At 35.4% G+C, this 6256-nt stretch overlaps 1 long non-coding RNA gene across 1 annotated transcript in view; it reads right to left on the minus strand.

Moving 5' to 3' along the window:
* The window catches only part of LOC107694959 (uncharacterized), a 25737-nt gene extending 20144 nt beyond the window's left edge, over nucleotides 1-5593 (minus strand). The window contains exons 1-2 of the long non-coding RNA XR_001634941.1: nucleotides 5582-5593; nucleotides 596-608 (exon numbers count right to left, since the gene is read on the minus strand). This is a non-coding gene — a long non-coding RNA (uncharacterized LOC107694959). The remainder of the gene's footprint in view (nucleotides 1-595; nucleotides 609-5581) is intronic.
* Between the last annotated feature and the right edge of the window lie 663 nt (nucleotides 5594-6256).

Consider the following 6256-nt stretch of genomic DNA (forward strand, 5'->3'; position numbering starts at 1 on the left):
GTAGCAAATAAATAAATAACACCTAAAGTCAGACCATTCTGTTTTTGTTTTAAATCCTGAAATTAATCTAAATCAAATCAAAAACAACTGCCCGTGCAGATCATGATTAAAATGCAGTGGTTGCCTCTAATTTCAAATGGCTAGATATTTTTGTTTAAAGCCAGTTTGTTTGTTATAAAGCAAATTGCCAATAAATAAATTTGCTTAAAAATCAGTATCAGTATCAGAATTCAATTTGCTAGTTAAAAAAAGAAAGAAAAGAAAATCTGAATTCTGAATCAGCTATGATCGGCGCATCACTAATTAACATACTAAGTAAAAGGCCTCAAATTTGAAGTACAATCTGGGATGTCTTTTTCTATCAATAATTCAATAGGTAGATCGTGTCTTTCATAAAGGTCGAGGTCAGGGATCTTGGGCCTAAAAAGGTTGGTGACCACTGCCCTAGGCATTTCTTTACCTTATTTAGGCCAGTTTCAGCCACTTTCATCTCAGTTTAAACATCTGCAATTAATTCAGCTGTCAACACCCTTATAATCTGTAATTATTTGTTTTCTCTTTTTTTTGTTTACTGGAAACAGCAGCTGCTGTAAACTGAAGATATTTCACTCTGAATCCTCCCCTTACCAGTAAGTTCTTACATTTAAGTTCTATCTATGGAAATTCAAAGCTGAATTTTCAGCATCATTACTCTAGGCTTCAGTGTCACACGATCCTTCAGAAATCATTCTAATATGCTAATTTGGTGCTCAAGAAAAACAATCTTTTTATTATCAAATTTAAAAACAGTTTTTTTTAATTTTGGAAAACAGCATTTATAATGTTACAAAAGATTTATATTTCAAATAAATGCTGTTCTTGTGAACTTTCTATTCATCAAAGGATCCTGAAAAAATGTATCACCATTTCCACTGTAATGCTAAGCAGCAAAAACAGTTTTCAACATTGCTAATAATAATAACCATTGATAAATGGGCACAGATATGAATATATCTTTAGGGTTTTTAGATTTTAAAAAATTATCATCAGTTTGATCAAAAAAGTCTCAAGTTCAATGAAATAATATTTTCCCCCCTATTTTTTATATCATCACTTTCACAAGATTTGTTTACCCTCTTTCTTCTGTTCTATCACAAGATATATTAATCCCTTTCTCTGAATACTGTCTGTGTTTTGAGTTGATATTTACCCAGGCTTCAGTGATATGTTTCATCATGCAATATTCACCAGAAAGCTCCTCCCAATATTTTGAGTGTCAGGATGGAGAGAGATGGAGTAAGGAAGTCCCAGGGCAGGACAGAGCGCCTCAGCTGTCGCCATGGCTGAAAAAACTGGCTGCTGATCGCATCTCTTTTCGCTGGTTAAATATATCTTGAAAGTGATTCTTAGCTGCATTTTCAACTCAGAAAATAATGCAATGTGGTTATGTATTAAGTATATAAATATCTGGATACAGTTATGTATTGTGTGTTAATTATGTATTCGGTGTGAATTCAAGTGGGATATTACTACACAAATAGTTTCATTTATTCAAGGATAATAGTAGGTTGGTAAGATTTTTTTTTTATCTCACATGCTCACCAAGGCTTCATTTATTTGCTTAAAAATATACAGTAAACAAAGTAATATTCTGAAATAAATATTTTTTTTATTTGAATATACTTAAAAGTTTGTTTATTCCTGTGATGATAAAGCTGAATTTTCAGCAGCCATTACTCCAAGTGCAAAAGAGCAGCAATTATTATTTATAGCAGTGTTTTTTTGTTTTTTTTGTAACGTCATAAATGTCTTTACTGTCTCTTTTGTTCAATTTAATGCTTCCTTGCTGAATAAAAGTATTAATTTGAAGGGTAGTTTATATAGATCCAGCCTGATTCCAAGTACTCAACCAAGTACTTGAAATACTGGGTTACACTTGCTGAATAAAAGTATTAATTTGAAGGGTAGTTTATATAGATCCAGCCTGATTCCAAGTACTCAAGCAAGTACTTGAAATACTGGGTTACACTTTATTTTAAGGTGTCCTTGTTACAGTGTAATTATACATTTAGGTACTGAGGAATAATAATTAACTACATGTACTTACTAAATGGTTAAGGTTAGGATTTGGCTTAGGGTTACTTGCATGTAATTATGCATAATTAATTGTTATTATAATAGTAAGTGCATGTAACGTGTAACAAGGACACCTTAAAATAAAGTGTTACCAAATACTGTAAATCTAGGACACTTGCTTATCATATTTTTATTCTACTACATTAAACCGATTCTTTTCAATTAACCTGTTGAATGCCGTAATGGACTGTGAAGGGACTAGACCAAGTGAAGCAAAGAAAAATGGTGAATGATCGCTTTTTTGAGAGTGTTTAAGTGCAGTATGTGAATTAATCCTGTTGTGGTGGCAGTCCTAACCCATGCATGGGAGGCTGTGGGAGAATGATAGATGTGGGAGCCAGAGATGCTGTCTGTCTGTCAGCCAAAAACACTCCGCACATCTGCTCACATAATACCAAAGAGACCGGTCTGGCATAGAGGAAGCAAGTGGGGGTTAAGAAAAATATTTCAGGGGCAGCAGACTACAAGGGGTAGCAAAGGAGGTGGCAATGAATCAGTAAAACGTCAAAGCCAAAGCCCTTGATTGATTATTGAGTGAATTAGCAATGCAGCGCTAGCACTGGAGACCCCTCGAGATCATTTCCAGACGTGCGATTGTAATTATCTGTAATTATCTTTTGCCAGGAATTATTATCAGTTCTGAGTAAACAGATTGACTAGTGCTAGCCTGTGCTCGCAAAATGTTACGTCCAGGCCCACAAAAATCTAGCGCATCCATCAGGTCAAATTTGCTGGCAGGTTTAATCGTAAAATTGTCAAAAGATCCATTCACCTAATAAATCTACGAAGCAGTGCTTAGCACGTTATTCCGTAGCATAGTATGCTAACCAGAAGTATATCACGCTAATCTCTTCTCACTGGCTAAATATATCTTGAAATTCATGCATAACTTAAATTTCAACTCAAAAAACAGTCTTTTTTTATATAAACATCAAGATGTGCTACTTAAAGCAGACAAGGTTGTAGATGCCAAGCTAACAAAAACATGTTTTAAGAACGTTTTGCTAACATTACCATTAAGTTATAAAAACATTATTTCTCAATGTTTTTTAAAAGTTCAAAACATCCAGTTTTTCAAACGATTTAAAAATAGAACAAACAAACAAAAAAATCAAATGTTAGTGTCCAACTAAAACGCTTCAGAACAAAAAAAACTTTCCATGAATAATGTATAATGTATATCATGATGTATATCATTTGAGAACATTATTAACTCTTTCTCTGTCAGCGTTTTTATTAAAAGTTGCCAGCCACCGTCAGCATTTTTGATCGTTTTCACAAAACTTTCATAGCCATCAGAATATTTTATTTGAATATTTGAACATGCAATTTGGCAAAAGAAACAACAGAGCCTCTGATTTTAAACAGCAACAACAAATCATTTCATTCAGTAACTTTAGGCAGTTTTGATGTATATGCTTTTTAATGTTTGATGATCGCATCATTGTACATATGCATCTGCTTACATATGCTATTGCTTGTTTCTGCTGCTTCTTTGCCTGTGTTTTGATCTGGAGATTCTGGACTCTTTCAGAAAATGTGTGATAGCGCCCTCTTCCATATAACAGTGAAAACACGGAAATCCAGAAAGTTCTGGTGGAGAAAGAGTTAATGAACAGATAACTTTGAAGTAACATTCTATTAGCATTACTGGAAGACTTTGTTCATACCTTTGAGAGAATGTTGCCAGAACGTTAGCCAAAGTTTTGAGAATTCCCTGTTAGCATGGTGTGTTCTGGCGGACTGAATTAAGAATTTGATTTAGCTGTCACACTTAGGCTATGTTTACATTAGTGCATTTTCAATTTAAAACGCATAACTTTTGCTATGGTTACGCCTTTCATTTACATTACCCCGGCATTAAAACGCCGTTTAAAACGAAAATGCACTAGTGTAAACAGGGCCTTTATATTACTTAGTAGACTTCTCAAAAGCAGTTTTATAAATAAAGCAAATAAGATTCAATTTAGTTTGTCTTTTAGCTTTATTTAACAAATGTCATCTATATTTATACTATCTTCATGTATTTTGTGTTAATTATGTATTCTGTATCAGAGTATGGGAGCGGAGCGAGGAGTGGAGCGGCGTGATTTTGCCTAGAGCTAGGAGCGGATTTTTGGAAAGTCTCCGAGAACGCTCCGCTACCGCTCCGTCATGAGCACAAATTATGCCAACTCACGCATTAAACATAATTAGTTGGCTTGACAGCTTTAACTGACTTGTTTCTGATCAGTGGAGCGAGGAGTGGAGCGGGAGCGGGAAATGGTGAACCTGGAGCGGAGCTGGAGCGGAGTGATTATTGAATGCTTGGAGCGCGGAAGGGAAATTGTTGCCGCTCCACTCCGCTCACATACTCTGTTCTGTATACATTTTAGCGGGATTATTGCCAGGAGTTATTATCAGTCCTGAGTAAACAGACTGACTAGCACTAGCCTGTGCAAATGTTGTGTCCAGGCCCACAAAAACGTATCCGAATTGCTCAAGGCTAGCTATCAGGTCGAGTGTGCTGGCAGGTCTTGCCGTAAAACTGTCAAAAGATTCACTCTCTTCCATCACCTAATAAATCTATGAAGCAGCATGTAGCGCACAACTCTGCTATTCCGTAGCACAGCATGCTAACCAGAAGTGAGAAGCAGAAAGTCATGAAGTGAGTGGATGGAAAAAATTACATCACTGCGACTGGGCGGCTCAACAAGATGACCTGGACATGTCATGTCCTGTTTTGCTCAAAGGGTTTAATTCACCCGTTCAGCAGGCATGTATGAGATGAATGAGCATGTCTCTGTCTTTGCGTCTGTCTCTGTTTGCCCCCCCCCCCTCTTTCTGGTCTGGCCTGGCCTGTGTAAATTAACCAGCCAGCATGGTGGAGCTGCGTGACAGTGCTCAGAAATGTTGGTGCGACGTTTCAAATTACAAAATCAATAGTGCCAGCCTGGTCACCCCCATCTGTCCATCATCTTCTGACAAGATGAATTCACGTGGGGCTGGGGTGCTGCTAGGCTCGAGGGTACCTGGGGTTTATTGGAAGATTACATCCCATATATTTATGTCAAGTATAATGCTACAGACATATGGTATTTGATGGGACTTGTTGTAAGTAGGAAAGTACGATAGTAGTGCTGTACCATTATTGGTAATTATTGGCTGATATTACATTTTTAAATTGTATTTAAAGTTGACATGAAATGGAAAAAAAAAAGTTGAAAAAAAGTAGAAATTATCTGTTTCTAAATGCATCTAAATCCATGCATGTTTTTATTTTTGTATTTTACTTATTTATTTATTTTTAACGCTTAATTTTTAATCAAAATGTGAAAACTTGACCTTTTGGATACACTACAGACTTTTCTCTGGTGACGTATGCCAAACTCAATACTTGTGTTACTGTACATTGTGACATTAGTAGTGCATGCTCATTTCCTGCACACACACACACACACACACACACACACACATATACATATACATATATATATATATATATATATATATATGCATACACCAATTTTGTTTTATATTTTTTTATCTAAACGCCTAAACCAAAATAAACATTTTAATTTAGCCAAAAACCAAAACCAAGTTTCTGTAATTAAATTTGAATAATTGAACTCTTCAGGGTGTTGTGTTCTCAGGTGATAAATTAAACAGTTATTTCATTTGAACAAATTTTCCGTATTACTACTACTCTAGCATAATTTTTGGTCACAGTGAAACGAGTCCACACTTCTGACATGGTTACGTGTTGTAGCTTATTCACATTGTGTGCACAAAATAGACAATAACAGTCAAAATGTGTCAAGTTCTGTCAATGATTTTGGCTGAAACGGAAGATTTATTTTTCTTCATCTGAATATGTTTGGTTGTTAAAAATTCTACTGCATCACTAATAATTGTCATCTTGTCAGTATTGGCCAGAATTTTTATATCATTGCATGTCTACCTTTTAGACTGTAAGGTTGTCAAACTTTCAGCTGGTTGCTATAAATCTAATTCATAGGCTAATCCCAATTTGTGCAGTGCAAATTGTGCTCCTCATAGATTTTTGGTCATATTTGCACCGTGTTTTGCATAATTCCTTTTGCAGTTTGGGTGTTATAAATACGGAGCCCCTAAAGGGACCTTAGCAAAAATAAAAAATACA

This window comes from Sinocyclocheilus anshuiensis, unplaced genomic scaffold (genome assembly GCF_001515605.1).
Source record: "Sinocyclocheilus anshuiensis isolate Anshui unplaced genomic scaffold, SAMN03320099.WGS_v1.1 scaffold214, whole genome shotgun sequence".
NCBI classification, from domain to species: domain Eukaryota; kingdom Metazoa; phylum Chordata; class Actinopteri; order Cypriniformes; family Cyprinidae; genus Sinocyclocheilus; species Sinocyclocheilus anshuiensis.